The following is a 17,031-nucleotide window of genomic DNA, read 5'->3' on the forward strand; positions in this document are numbered from 1 at the left end:
GCAAATTCAAATATAGAGAATATTGAATTGAAGATAGCTGGAGAACTATAGTCCCTGGATCCTGTAAAGGTGTGCAGATATTTTAATCATAGGTTTGAAGTTATGATGTCTATCATCTGTAATAAAAAGAATCCACTTATTGGTGAAGTTCTTGATTTCATTTGGCGAAAGGAATATCAACCTAGAGGTGCACCTCATATTCATATGCTGTTATGGATCAAGAATGCACCAACATTTGGAACCGACAGTGATGAGACTGTTCTGTCTATTATTGAACAACATGTTACCTGTACAATATCAAAAGAAAAAGCAGGAAACAACTTGAGATAGCAAGTTTTAAGGTTTCAAAGTCATCGATGTGGAAAATATTGTCGACGGAAATACAAGTCAAAAGAAAACTTTTGCACAAAATGTCGATTTGGTTTTCCACGTCCAGTAATTTTCAAAGGAAGAGTGAACAATTTTATGTCATCAGTGAGGCATACTATCAGTCAAAAATCACCCAAAAATACTTACATTATAAAAAGAACAAAAGAATCAAAGTACATTAATGATTACAATCCAGTGATTTTGACAATGTGGAATGCAAATATGGACAAAGAGTATTTTGCAGATAACTCAATTGCTGTTGCTCGTTATGTTAATTCATATATTACCAAATCTGAGAAGACAGAATTGAAAGAAATGTGGAAAGAAATTTCACAAGAGAAGACACTTAGCAAAAAATTGTACACCTTCAGCGTGAAGATGCTTTCACATCGAGAAACTGGATACTACAAATCTTCGGATCGATTGACATCTGCAAGTTTACATGCGAACTCAAGAGGAATCATCTGGATAAGTCTAGGTCTTGCTGCAACACAAAACTGAGTTTTGAAATCTGTACAAGAAATTGAATACTTAACATTAAATGATCCAGAAAGTAAAGATATTCTTTAAACAAATATGTTGGATACGTACTATCCAAATAGAAGTCCACACCTGTAAAAGATATGTCTATATGAAAACTGCAACATTACAGCTTTCAGAAAAATGATTACGGAAAATATAAATGAAGGAAAATAAGCTGTAAGTAATTGTGAAGGATGTTTGGTAAAACATGCGAAAGGAAACCTTATTAATCACAGGAAACTCAGTTTTGATACTCCAGATAAAAGGTTTTTTTTCTATTTAGCTCATCTGTAACTCTTCAAAACTTGGCAGACTGAAATGGAATTACTTGGAGATTTTGAGAGCTATGAAGATTCTTTCAATGCATGTAAAGATAGCATTGAAAGTACAATTTTTCCAAATTATCTCGAAATGTTGAAAAAAGAGATTAATCAAGAAAGTACTATTGCAGCTGAAATAGCCAGAGACAGTTCTCAAGATTGTCAGAGTTCTGCTGCACAAAATCAAGATCCACTAGGAGAAGCCATACTTGAAAATGAAGCAGCAATAGCAATGAGTGAAGTGGAAATGGTGATGCAACAAGCACAACAGGGCAATATTGATTTGAAAAGCTTAGAAGAACAACTGAATACTGAACAGAAATAAATATATCACCAAGTTGAACAAGAAATAGAACACAGACTACTGCATGAAAATAGTGTTTGCCAATGTACATCATTGAGACCTATTCTTATGTACATCAGTGGGCAAGCTGGAACAGGAAAAGGTTTCTTGATTAAATGTTTGTCAAGTTATCTACAGATATGTTGTAACTGTTCCAACTGGATTAGCAATACACAATATCAAAGGGATTACATAACATTGTTTACTTATGTTACCAGTAGAACATGAAAATAAGTTAGAATATCACAAGCTATCTGGAGAAGCTTGTTTCAAAGTTTCAAGAGTACTGAAGAAAATGAAACTTCTGATAATTGATGAGGTAAGCATGGTTTCAAACTTAATGCTTGTGTTTGTACATTTGAGAATGCAGCAGATTTTAAAAACAAATTACAATATTTTATTTGAAGGAAAACATGTAATTGAATTTGGTGATCTTCTACAACTTGCACCTGTGAAAGGACAACCAGTTTTTAAGACCCTTCTCAATGAAGATACTAAAATATCATTGGGAATTATAGGAAATGTGAACATTTGGACTTATTTTGAATATAAAGAACTTATTAAGAACATTCAACAAGCAAATGATGTAGATTATGGAAATACTCTTCAAAATATTAGAATTGATGTCTTGACAAAGGATGGTAAAGAAGCTTTAGAAAGTCAGCTATTAACAAACTTGTTTCCAAAAGAAAATATTGCACCTGAAACAGTCTACCAAACAATTGCAGAAAAAAATTCGATAATTTGACTTATGCCAACACTGAAAGAATGCTCTACATTCAATGAAGAATTTTTGAAACTGGAGAAACAACCGATAATGATAGCCACTGATAATATAGAACATGAAGGAGTAACTCTTCTTCTGTCAGAGAAATTACAATTAAAATTAGACTCTTTGGAAAAATCAATATCTAAGACTGCTGGTTTGGAAAAGACCTTATATGTATCTGTAAACTTTCGGGTAATATTACGGCGTAATTTAGATGTTGAGAGAGGTTTAGTAAATGGAACAATGGGGAAAGTTGCTGACTTTTTTTAGTTATCCAAACAGAGATAGAATTGAATTTTTGAAGATTAAATTTGGTCAGATTAAAGAGGTGAAACAGATTGCATGTTGTGGTGTTTGTTTCTTGCTTGTAAAAAATGTGTATGTTCATAGAAAACAGTTTCCTGTTTGTTAACCATATGCAGTGACCAGTCAGTGTAGACAGTGCTTTTGTAAATATCGGAAGTTCTGTTTTTAAAAAGGGTAAGGCATATGTTGCATTGTCTCGAGTAAGAACATTATCTCTATTGTATTTGACTGATTTTGCTGAGCAAAATGTTAGTGCAGATGTAAATTGTGTAAAAGCGTACACTAGGTTAAGAAGAATCTATGCTCCTAACTTAGGTGAATATCCTATTTATGAAAAATGTTTGATACGTCCAAAATGAAAATATGAGAAACATTTTAGTGAGGTTACAAAGAAGAAAAGAATGATGAGGTTGGAAAGAAAATTTAAGTGGACATGGTAGCTAATATTGTAGGATAGCAGTTAGAAAATAGTTCAGGTATCAACTGCTATGCTAATGTAATCATAAACGTTGCGTTTTTTTAGAAAATCTACAGCATGCAATTATGGAAAATTGAGAAAAAAGATTCTGTTCTTTGTTACATTATGTTTTTGAAAAGCTAAAAACTGATAAATCAAAAATCCATACTGCTTTTGGACTGTGGCATCTTTTGAATATATGTACTGGTTCTTTACAATTTACACTTAGAGGTCGATTCCGATTTGGGAAACTAATCCGTACAACGATTCGGATTCGTAGCCGTTTTCGTACGAATCGTACAGATCCGTCCGAATCGCGTAGTACGATCCATAGTAAAAAAATACGTCCGAATCGTAGCGAACCGTACGAAAAGCAAGGGAAAAACCGTACGGACGTCGCGTCCTGCGTGTTCCGAAGGCGATTTGTACATATATGTAAGTTGTACGGTGTTTGGTATGATTCGTACATAGATATGCTTTGGGTTCAGATTGTACTTCATCGTACCTACGGGGACGTTGAAGGTGTACGATTCGTACGGGAAAAACACTTTGTACGGCAATTTGTAAGGGATTTTCCCGAATCGGAATCGACCCCTTAATGTACAGCAAGATGCTCAAGAATTTCTTATGTTTATGCTTCCAACATTGGAAGGTGAAGGAATACAAATTGAAAATCTGTTTGGACTACGTTACCCATGGGATCATACATGTGACAGCTGTTCATTTCCATCCACCACTAAAATAGACACTGAACGATTAATATATTTGATAATACCAGATTGTAAAACCGTGTCTTTTAACGAATTCGTGAAATCAGCTAATCAAGATATGGAATGTACTCAGTGCAAGTCGGAAATGTTGTCAAAAATATTTATAGAAAGATTTGGACAATATATCATTTTAATGCTGCTATGTTGTAGAGCAGATGGAACAAAAACGGAAACCAAAATGACAAATTTTGTGGCAGGTCAAGTGTCAATTTCAGGAAGAACTATTAAAACAGTGGCTGTTGTTTTCCACAATGGACCTACCTCAACATCTGGACACTCTACTGTATATTTAAAATGCAATAAAGGATGGACACTTTGCAATGATGCACATTTAGGCGTCGATTCCGATCCGGTAAAAAGCGCTCCGAATTGCTGTTCGGAGCGTTTCTCCCCGTACGAATCGCACCTGTAGGCGTCCCCGTACGAATCAGCAAGTACGATCACAAATTAAAGCGTCACTCCGTACGACTCGTAAAAAAGACCGTATAAATCGAAAATCCATACGAATTGCAGTCGGCTGACGCACCACGCAGCGTCCGTACGTAAATAGACCGCGCCTTCCGAACCAGGAAGTACGATCCGTGTTGAACACACTCCGTACGGCTCTTTTGCTACGAGAGCTCTAAACTACCGTAAACCCGCACTCCGGCAAGACCCGCACCCGGTACACGACAAGCAGGACATGAACGCCATCGTCCGTCTCATCCCTATCCTGTACGGCCACCACCTCGTACTTAGAAACCGACGATGGCGCAGAAGGTGAGCACAACGAAGTCCAACATACCTGTACGTGTAGCCAGACGGCCACATCGCCATTGCACGATTGTAATGTCTGGGTATGTTGCGTCACACACTCCCGCACAACACTAGTGTAATACGGAGGGAGGCCGTATGTTTGTCATCGATCACGGGGTACGGTACGTCACCGCACAACAGTAGAGTAATACGTGGGCGGGGCCACCAACGTCATCGACCACGGGGTACGGAACGTCACTGCACATCAGTAGAGCAATACGGTGACAGGGCGAACCTACGTCATCGACCACGGGGTACGGAACGTCACCGCACATCACTAGTGTAATACGGTGACAGGCCGCACCTACGCCATCGACCACGGTGTACGGAACTTCACCGCACATCACTAGTGTAATACGGTGACAGGCCACACCTACGCCATCGACCACGGGGTACGGAACTTCACCGCACATCACTAGTGTCATACGGTGACAGGCCGCACCTACGTCATCGACCACGGGGTACGGAACGTCATCGCACATCAGTAGAGCAATACGGTGACATGGCGAACCTACGTCATCGACCACGGTGTACGGAACGTCACCGCACATCACTAGTGTAATACGGTGACAACTCGAACCTACGTCATCGACCACGGGGTACGGAACGTCACCGCACATCACTAGTGTAATACGGTGACAGGCCGCACCTACGCCATCGACCACGGGGTACGGAACTTCACTGCACATCACTAGTGTCATACGGTGACAGGCCGCACCTACGCCATCGGCCACGGGGTACGAAACTTCACCGCACATCACTAGTGTCATACGGTGACAGGCCGCACCTACGTCATCGACCACGGGGTACGGAACGTCATCGCACATCAGTAGAGCAATACGGTGACATGGCGAACCTACGTCATCGACCACGGTGTACGGAACGTCACCGCACATCACTAGTGTAATACGGTGACAGGGCGAACCTACGTCATCGACCACGGGGTACGGAACGTCACCGCACATCACTAGTGTAATACGGTGACAGGCCGCACCTACGCCATCGACCACGGGGTAGGGAACTTCACCGCAAATCACTAGTGTCATACGGTGACAGGCCGCACCTACACCATCAACCACGGGGTACGGAACTTCACCGCACATCACTAGTGTAATACGGTGACAGGGCGAACCTACGTCATCGACCACGGGGTACGGAACGTCACCGCACATCACTAGTGTAATACGGTGACAGGGCGAACCTACGTCATCGACCACGGGGTACGGAACGTCACCGCACATCGGTAGAGCAATACGGTGACATGGCGAACCTACGTCATTGACCACGGGGTATGGTAAGTCACCGCACATCACCAGTGCAATAGACGTATGGGACATACGACTGCTATATCAACGTTAGTCTAACTGGTGTATAGTAAACACATCCACCACTTCCCACCACTGCCCAGCATCAGAGTGCCCACCACTGCCCAGCATCAGAGTGCCCACCACTTCCCACCACTGCCCAGCATCAGAGTGCCCACCACTTCCCACCACTGCCCAGCATCAGAGTGCCCACCACTGCCCAGCATCAGAGTGCCCACCACTTCCCACCACTGCCCAGCATCAGAGTGCCCACCACTTCCCACCACTGCCCAGCATCAGAGTGCCCACCACTGCCCCGCATCAGAGTGCCCACCACTTCCCACCACTGCCCAGCATCAGAGTGCCCACCACTGCCCAGCATCAGAGTGCCCACCACTTCCCACCACTGCCCAGCATCAGAGTGCCCACCACTTCCCAGCATCAGAGTGCCCACCACTTCCCACCACTGCCCAGCATCAGAGTGCCCACCACTGCCCAGCATCAGAGTGCCCACCACTTCCCACCACTGCCCAGCATCAGAGTGCCCACCACTTCCCACCACTGCCCAGCATCAGAGTGCCCACCACTGCCCAGCATCAGAGTGCCCACCACTTCCCACCACTGCCCAGCATCAGAGTGCCCACCAATTCCCAGCATCATAGTGCCCACCACTTCCCACCACTGCCCAGCATCAGAGTGCCCACCACTTCCCACCACTGCCCAGCATCAGAGTGCCCACCACTGCCCAGCATCAGAGTGCCCACCACTTCCCACCACTGCCCAGCATCAGAGTGCCCACCACTTCCCAGCATCAGAGTGCCCACCACTTCCCACCACTGCCCAGCATCAGAGTGCCCACCACTGCCCAGCATCAGAGTGCCCACCACTTCCCACCACTCCCCAGCATCAGAGTGCCCACCACTTCCCACCACTGCCCAGCATCAGAGTGCCCACCACTGCCCAGCATCAGAGTGCCCACCACTTCCCACCACTGCCCAGCATCAGAGTGCCCACCACTTCCCAGCATCAGAGTGCCCACCACTTCCCACCACTGCCCAGCATCAGAGTGCCCACCACTTCCCCTCACTGCCCAGCATCAGAGTTCCCACCACTTCCCAGCATCAGAGTGCCCACCACTTCCCACCACTGCCCAGCATCAGAGTGCCCACCACTTCCCAGCATCGGAGTGCCCACCACTTCCCACCACTGCCCAGCATCAGAGTGCCCAGCACTGCCCAGCATCAGAGTGCCCACCACTTCCCACCACTGCCCAGCATCAGAGTGCCCACCACTGCCCAGCATCAGAGTGCCCACCACTTTCCACCACTGCCCAGCATCAGAGTGCCCACCACTTCCCACCACTGCCCAGCATCAGAGTGCCCACCACTGCCCAGCATCAGAGTGCCCACCACTTCCCAGCATCAGAGTGCCCACCACTGCCCAGCTCGTACATCAAAAACATACCATTGTCAACCTCATTACCCTCAGGAGATAGACACATTTTAGCAGACCTAAATGTGAACATCACACCAGCTCCCAGGCACCCAGCAGTCACAGACATCATCCCACAAACTACACATCTGAAAAGCAAAAAATTAGCTTTATTCAGCGGAATCACAAAAGAAAAGCAAATGAGAGTCCTCGCTCATTAAAGGCCAATGGCCAGTCCAATAGAGTCTCTGCAACAGTTTGTGCCTCCATGGGTGTCATCTCACCCAAACCTGCCTGCACATGGCGTTTAATCAGCTGTGCTGACTATGGGGGCCCCATCTGTGTAATCCTCCGACACCGCATGGACAGGAGAGGGAAGGACAGGTGGAGTGGGTGCAGGTGAAGTGGATTCATCCACACTGGTTGGGGCATCGCCGAAAGTAGATTCAAAAACCTGGCTGCACACCTCAGCCAGGGCGGAAAAACTACCACCTGAACCCGGGGACACATTGGGGGTGAAGGTACAGGGCTGTGAGTCTGTCCTACTGGGTGTGTGGATGCATGTGTGAGGTGTCTCCCCTCTCCCTGTGGGTGTGCCTACTTGCCCTTGAGACTGTGTGCGTGGAGCTTTGAGCTTCTTATGCTGTGTGTGTGCGCTGGGTGTGTCTGACCTGTGGGGTGTGCGTGTATGCTGTGTAGGTATGTGAGAGGCAGATGTGGATGGCTCTGAAGGAGGGGGGGACAGATGCTGCTGGGTGTAGAGAGGTGCCGTCAGTGTTGATTCAATGGCAGCCACACTCCAACGCAGATCAGACATGGCTGATGACATGCCCTCCATGAACAACACCACCTGTGTCATCAGTTGTGTATGTCCATGGAGGACAGACAGCATGGATGTCTGACCTACTGCAATCTGCCGGAGTAGGTCCACAGTCTCAGCACTGAGGGCAGCAGGGGACACAGGGGCAGGGGCTGCGGTGCCGGGAACAAAGGAGACACGGGGGCTAGCACGGACCCTAGGCACACCAAGGACTGGGAGGTTGGAGATGGGACTGGAGGAGGGGAGGGCAGCCAAAGATGAATGAGTGACCATTGCTGCATATTCCCCCCCCCTCCTGAGAGTCTGACTCGGAGTCGTCGGCATGGTAAGATGTGTCAGTCACATGTCGTGCGGCCTGCAGACTCTCCTCACACTCTGTGCCACTGCCTCCCTCTGACACCTCAAAGCAGGTGGCACTGTCGGTGTGTCCCTCTGCCTGATCCGCGCCTGTGTCTCCTCCAGATTCAGATGATGATGCTGTGAGCAAGGAGAAGAATGAAAACATATCAGTCACCTGTACACATCAGACATATCAGCTGCAAATCTTTTGGCCTCATTTCTCAACATGGCATGCATCATGAGTCACATGACACAGAACTCTGCATAATGACAAGTCTACTTGTCGACAAATGTCAGAGACACAATGCTCAATGTAAGGTAGGAGACAAGGTATAGGCAAGGAAAATACTTGTATGAGAGACACAATCATGATCCACTGCCTGACAACAGGATAGCTGATGATGCATCACAGTTCATTAGCCAACCCTGCCACCCAAATCAACACCTGGTCATGTTTCATTCGCTTTGACTCTGTGCCACATTAGAAAAGTCCTGGGCGAACTGCCATGTGATGCCATCCTGGGACCTGAAACAAGTGTTCCATCACCTCACACTGCCATCACAGCTGTGTACATCCAAAGTCACATTGTGTGGCAGACCATCAATACTATGTACAAAGAACATGCAACAGATGTTGAGAATATGCACACAAGCACTGCCCAGTGTGAGTATGCAGAAGTCCAAAATATAGCACATGTACATTGTGCACCTGTAGCTAACACAAGATAATTAGAAAGTGTACCATGGACAAAGGCCACTGAGGCTGACTTGTGCATAAAACACTTGTTGAGACTCAAGAACAGTGCCAAAAAATGAATAAGGGCAGACACAGTGCACATGTGGTGCTACATTTAAGGTACCAACAGGTGTCACATACCCCCCTACAACATGATGATGTGCAAAGGAAGATGCATACTGAGACATTGCACCATAGGAGTACATGTCAAAAACAAGCATTAGCCAAAGCAAACCTCTAATGTGGAGTAGGGCAAGGCATGTAAAGAAGCAGCTGCTGACAGAGGGACAATCAAATGCCAATGCATGAACTGCCTGTCTGACCACACCACTCAAACTATGGGAGTGTGACCATGCCTTGGAGCTCTTCAGGTACCATTTCACACACACATGACTACAAACAGACATGTACCTACCCCCTTCGTGCTGCTGTCCCTCCTGCAACTGCCTATGGAGGTCTGGGAACACCACTTCCAGGACCCGGAGCATGTTGGGGGTGAGGTGGCGGCTGCCGCCATGCCGGCGTGGAGCTTCCAGCTTCAGCTGGACTCGGGCGATGCGGCGGCTCCAGCACCGGATGTCCTGCCACCTCTTCTTTATGTTTCGAAGCCTCCTGCGAGGCCCCCCCTCTCTCCGGACAGCCCTGGCGATGTCCACCCAGATTTCACCCTTCTCATAGGCAGATACCTGTCACAAATGTAAAGTTACAGAACATCAGTATACCTGGTCCATGTTCCCAAGACACGCATATGTGCACAAAATACATGAGGACAACAGGGCATCGTATGCCACACACATTTGCATCATTGTCCAGGAGTATGTGGCCTGTGTGCAAACACAACTGCTTTGCATGACATTGAAATTCTACAGATGACATGAGGGCTGCAAAACACTCTTTGAGCATGGCACTCACTGAACAATATATGCTATATCTGGGTGCAATGCAGCACGTGACATGCTGTCACACACCACACTACAACAAATAACTCTCTTGTAACAACACTGTGCACCCTGGCACTCACTCACAACAACATTGCATATATCCACTATACATACACAGTGGTTATGATGTCACACACACAACAGGTGCACACTCCAAGGTATTGCACACATCACTCACCTGATCCTCTGGTCTCCCATACAGCTTGCTGAAGTTTGGCAGGAGGGCATCAAGCAGGGCCTTGTTCTCACCATCAGTGAATGCAGGTACCCTCTCCTTGTTCAGCTAATCAGGGTCCAGAGGATTCAGAGACAGCAGCTGTGGTTACCACACCAATGTTGTGCAGGCAAGTGCCCTCCCACAGCCACATGCTGCCTTATATCTGTGCTGCAGAGGGTCTGTGAGTCCAAGGAGTAGTGTGTGATAGGCCACCATAATTTGCATCCTATGTTCCATCCAATCACATGACACCTAAGCCCATGACACACATATGCATGGTTTGAAAATAGAGCCAGAGCTGAACAACAACTTTCGCAACATTGTATACTTTTTCCAAACTGATTCTTCCAGGACACCTGTAGGAGTTTAAAAAAACTCCGTATCCATGACAACCTGGTTGCATTTTGAACAGTACACTGTTCCCCTAGTTGTTCCCTATGCATTTTTTTAAATTCACACCCAAGTACGGTGACATTGCCATTGCCAATGCTACACATTGAATGGTGTAACGATGCGTACACACGCACGTACCATTGGGGTACGCTTAGCTCGCGTAGAGCCGAAATGCGATAGGGAAACCAGGCCGACACACGCACGTACCATTGGGGTACGCTTAGCTCGCGTATAGCCGAAATGCGATAGGGAAACGAGGCCGACACACGCACGTACCATTGGGGTACGCTTAGGTCGTGTAGAGCCGAAATGCGTTAGGGAAACGAGGCCGACACACGCACGTACCATTGGGGTACGCTTAGGTCGCGTAGAGCCGAAATGCGATAGGGAAACGAGGCCGACACACGCACGTACCATTGGGGTACGCTTAGGTCGCGTAGAGCCGAAATGCGATAGGGAAACGAGGCCGACACACGCACGTACCATTGGGGTACGCTTAGGTCGCGTAGAGCCGAAATGCGATAGGGAAACGATGCGTACACACGCACGTACCATTGGGGTACAGTGCGTCAGACATGGTCAAGTGAACGATTGTGTAGGCTGCGTCCCAGTCCACCTTCATGTCACCATTGGGAGAGTTACACCAGGAAATCACACAGCAGGGATGTAGTCTACACTCATGTCAACGATATGGATGCATACATCAGCATGGCACACATACATCAGGATGTGCCAGGTGTGGCAGACATTGAAGAAGCACAGGGATTGTGACCCTGTGCCTCAGTTGATGTGTGAATAGCTTGCACAACATGTCATCAATCATGATGCACATGTGCATCACATGCATTCAACAATTTCCACCCGATTAACGTCAGCAACATGTTGCGAGGCACATGAACACTCGAATGGCCCACAATTCAGTACAGGGAACTGGCACATGATGACAGGAACATGCCCACTGTCACAGAGGTGTCATAGCCGCACAGCATGACCCTGTGTGACCACGTCATGTGTGTGCCATGTGCGACATTGTGCATGCTGTTAGCATATGCGATGAACAGGTCAGTAACGTATTACTCACCTCAGAATATCCCCACATGTCATCCTGGACATGGCAATTTCCGTAATACCGTACACTTGTGTGTTGGTGTGTAGATCCTCTGGCTCTGCAAGTGTCCTTGGCGTTGTGTGTGCCCTGATGACGTTATCTGAGTAGTCATATGTCACCTCTGCGTGCACACGTCAGGTCCTCTGTTTGTTTCTCAACACCAGCGCAGATACGGTCTAAGTTAAAGCTTACACATTTTGTACCCTAAATCATTGTACAAACACTTCTGACTATTTAGCTTTTATTGTCATACTCAAGACCGTGCCAATAGGGATGTCACTTACAAAGCCTGTGAGGAATGAAAACACCTCATGTTGGTGAGTGACCCTCACCGTCTGTGTCTCCACGGTTTTCACGTCAGGCACAACAACAAGAGCTGCTCCAATTGCGGGGACCAGACATATGAATCCACATGTGATTTGTCCCACAAGCCACTCAGACTCCAGCAGTTGGCACAGCACCACAATAGCTCATGGTTGGGATGTAGGACGAGTGCATGTGTGTGGGTGTGGAGACATGTGAGCCCCTTATTAGTACATCATTCCCCAGGCCAAACTCGTCAGGTAAACAAAAGAAGTCAGAGATGTGTAATTGCATTAACAAATAACCACGATGCAAGTGCAATGCTGCATGGGATTAGGGTGACAGCGACCACACGGCTCCATCAGAATTGCAGCCATTGTAGCCAGCACCACGACCTACGGTCCCAGCCCTGCATGTGACACAGGAGGAGTAAGTGCACTTCCTCATGTCCATGATGTCCCTCACCCCGCCCACTGACTCAGCGTCAGCTTCTGGCCCACCGTACCCGTCTGGGGGCAGTAGCGCCTCTGTTGATATGCCCCTGACGCCATCACTCGCTGAGTGACGGACGCAGGCGGTGCATATGTCCCAGAACCGCTGTGACAGACATGATCGGAATGTTCATCCTGGTCCCCGCTGGTTCAACTCACAACCTCACTGCCAGATCTCCCCCAGGTGTCAGCCGTGGCGCCATTCTGGGGTGGTGCTGGCCCCGATACCACACACTGTACGGCTCTGCTGTGGTAACTGTGTGGCAGAACACCGCTCTTAATGCTGCATGGGAATGTAAACATCAATGAGCTGGCCACACCTCATTACAATTGGCGCTAATGAGTATTGGGAGGGTCATGAAGACCCACTGGCACGTGAGTGTCAGTCCCAAGACCACAGGACAGGTGGACTGGGGGATGCGAGTGTTGTGGACACCTAGCCAGACACTGGTGATGTCTCAACTCAAAAGATGTATTTGGATGAGTGGGCAACGTACAGTGTTGTGTTTATGTGGGCGGTCGGAACCATGGCCCTTCATCTCCCCGTTGCTGCGGTGAGGACCAACTTGTCACTGAGGTCCTTCAACTACACTAACGCTACGCTGAGCCTCTGCAGGCCTATCTTGATGAAAGTACTGTATGTATATTGGCAAGCATGTACAGCCACGCAGCATGTTTGTCTGTAGATAGGCACGTTGTCAGACCCCCACTGCCCTACCCAGACTGACCATGTTCCCTGTCCTACCACCCCATCCCAGGAAGCATCTGCATCCAGGCCTCAAAACCACAGAACACATTCCCGTTAGCTACGCTGTAGAGGGTATCCAAGAGGTACAGGCACTACGGAAAGATGTCATCATCCTCCCTGACTCTGGGAGTGATGTTCAGCTACTTGACATCCATCTTTGCCTGCTACCCACACTCTCTGTGGGATATGTTTGTGTAACAGCTGCCAGTGTATGCGTTGTAGGTACGGGCAAAACGTGGCCACGCCCTTGTCGGATGCCAATCTACAACACTGGTTTTGTTCCGGTGTGGCCTGGATAGCCACCACTCACTGGTCAGATCGATGGCACCCAGGGAGGCTAATTAGTCCTAAGCTATGTATGTATTGAAATGTGACACTTTGCTACTGCCTACTGTTCCTTACAGATATTGGTTTACAAAAGGTAAGTAACTAGTCCTTGAAAGTTCTGTGCATCTGCTGTAGGAACATCTATGTTGTGTCCTTGCTGTGATGGCAGGGTGACTAATGTACACACACCATGCCACGTGTGTTAATGACCCGTTCACATGTGTGATGGCATCACAGACCATCAGTGACAAATGTAATTATCATGCTGTATGATGATGGTCATGTAATTGTAACTGAAAGTACACACCGCAACATGACTAAGGCTGAACAGTGCAAATGATGGCACATGTGGTGTGTGTGTGTATTGCAGTCAGCCGTCTGGATGTGCAGACAACCTCCTACTGACATTGACTTGACGTGTCTCACTGACATGATACATTGTCATGCTCACTAAGACCTTTCCATCTGATCGTTTGTATGCATGTCACATCCATTCCACACACTACAGGTATTTTCCTTCTCCACGGAGGAGTGTGTGGGAGCTGGCATCAGTGTGTATCCCACGCTACACTCCAAATTGTCTACATTATTTGAAGCAGTGTTGCTTGTGCCATGTACATTGTTATAGTCTTAGTCAGACAGTTGAAGACATTTCCTTAAAATTGTGTCTTGCAGGGCACCCCCTCTGGAAAGGCCGTTGCCTGACTTGGAAGCCATGAGGGAGCGCAATTGCATCCATCGATATCGGTTCGGCAGACAGTTGATCAAGGACCTGACGGGCAAGCTTGAGGCTCACCTACAACCACGCCACAGGTATCCAACTGCACTGACACCCAAGGTAAAGGTGATGGCAGCCCTCCATTTCTTTGCCACAGGTACGTTCCAATTTACCATAGCTGATGTGGGAGGGATGTTTCAGACCATGTTTAGCCGGTTATTGGGTGATGTTTTGGGAGCAATGTTGCTCCACCTTGATGAATTCATTACATTCCCTACTCCAGAAGAGTTGACAGATGTCAAGGGGGAATTCTATGCCCTGGGCCGCATGCCACATGTAATTGGTGCAATTGATGGTACATATGTTACTCTTGTCCCACCACAGGCTCAGGAGCAGGCGTATCGCAACAGGAAACACTACCACTCGATAAATGCCCTGGTGGTGTGTCTTGCCAACATGATTATCTCACATGTTTGTGCACGTTATCCAGGATCGTGCCACGATGCTTTCATCATGAGGCGTAGCAGGGTACCACAGATGATGCTGCAGCTGCACAACCACCGGGCATGTCTAGTTGGTGAGTATACACTGTGAGCTCTGTATGTCAGTATGTCACAACGTCATGATCTGCATCATATGATTCACTCTTGTACATGATGTCAATTTGCAGGAGACGCTGGATATCCAAACATGCCGTGGCTAATGACTCCGCTACGCAACCCCAGGACAGCTCCAGACCAGCGTTACAACAATGCTCATGTGAAGACCAGGCAGGTGATCGAACGGACCTTTGGACTCCTGAAGAGCCGGTTCAGGTGCCTGGACAAGACAGGTGGAACCCTCCAATACAGCCCACGCAAGGTGTGTGACATCTTCACCGTGTGCTGCATGCTACACAACATGGCAGTGGAGAAGGCTGTGCCACTCTACCTGGATCCTGATGAGCTGGAACATCCGCCCGTTGAGGATGAAGGCCTTGGCCAGGATGCCAGTGACGAGGAGGGTGAAGATGATATCCGCGGTCACCTCATCCGCAACTTCTTTTCATGATGGTGAGTCATTTCATCTTTTATGTAAAAGATGGACTATAGAGTTGCATGGGTAGCATGCTGTGTATGCAACAGACTGTAAGCAAGATCACTTGGATGTGTGTTGTGCTGTGTCACACGTTCAGTTGTAATGCTACACACATACGTGCTATGTGTGCACTTGGAATGTACAGGTGTCATAATACATCTGGCTATTCAACAGGCATTGACAAAATGACATTATACAGAACTTGACCCCTTGTGTGCCACTCTCATCCACAGCTCGCCCTGCTTGTTGTCCGTTGGGGTACATCGTGGTCATCCTGCTACTGCTCATTATGATTGCAACGTCAGCCACATCAACGGAGCATGCTTGGACATGTGGAGAAATCAATTTGGGTAAGGACTCATATGAGGCTGTTTAGCGTTGGTATGTGTAGAAACGTGTGGTACATGTTCATGTGCATGTAGTGTCACCTTGCATATATGCTACTCCATTATGTACCTTATGACATGTATGGCCACTCCCATGACAGGATAGTCACCCCTTCTGTCATCTGTTGTACTTTGATACTCTGGTGAATGCATCAATGTGTGTAGACATTGCCACAGCAACATTGCACATACCATAGCATGACATTGTGTCAGAGGTCACAAACACGGACTCTGTGGGGGATTGCAGCCTCACTGTGTGCATTGGAATGTGACTGGATCCTCACCTCCAGCTTGTGGGCCAGTCCAGTGTGATTACCATGAAACCATGTGGTGTCGGTGTTGCCCAGTGTATGTTCCACATCTTAAGACAACTGTCCTGTGAATCAGTTAACATGGATGCATTGCCCCTTGCAGCAGTATATCATGTCACTGTCATGTCGTTACCTCAGTGCAGGTTGAGAATACTGCTACGCCAGCCTTCACAGTGAGTAGCAGTGATGTTTTGATGCACATGATGCCATGTATGTTTAGCATGACTAAGTAAAAAGTGTGAAAGATGCATATGTGAATTTTTGTGTTGCACCAGTGGAGTGCGGTCATTCACATGAATCTCTGGTCGCCGGCACCATTACTGTGCTATGGTAGGGTCTGATTATGTAGCTTGGATGGACATCACTTGCACTTAATATTTATTGTACCTGCATATCATGTTTAGCATTGTGATGCATACTTGACACACCAAAAGACTGGCTACAGAGTGCCTTCATTGCATGTCGATCATTAGCTTCCTCATCATATGTGATACTAACAGCTGTTGTGGATTTGCTCAAGTTAGCCTACATGGCCCTTATGGCTAACCAATATCAGATACAGACTTTAGAGTTAGCGGTAGTTGGATTTCCATATGTTTCCATTTGTTACTGAGGTCCACCTCATCTGTGCCTGGGAATGTGTTTATACTACATAGATCTTTTTGCATGGGTGCTCACTTGTGAGCGTTACACATGACTCTAATGGATGACAGACTGTCCCAGTTTTTAT

Source organism: Lissotriton helveticus, chromosome 5_1 (genome assembly GCF_964261635.1).
Source record: "Lissotriton helveticus chromosome 5_1, aLisHel1.1, whole genome shotgun sequence".
In the NCBI taxonomy this organism is placed as follows: domain Eukaryota; kingdom Metazoa; phylum Chordata; class Amphibia; order Caudata; family Salamandridae; genus Lissotriton; species Lissotriton helveticus.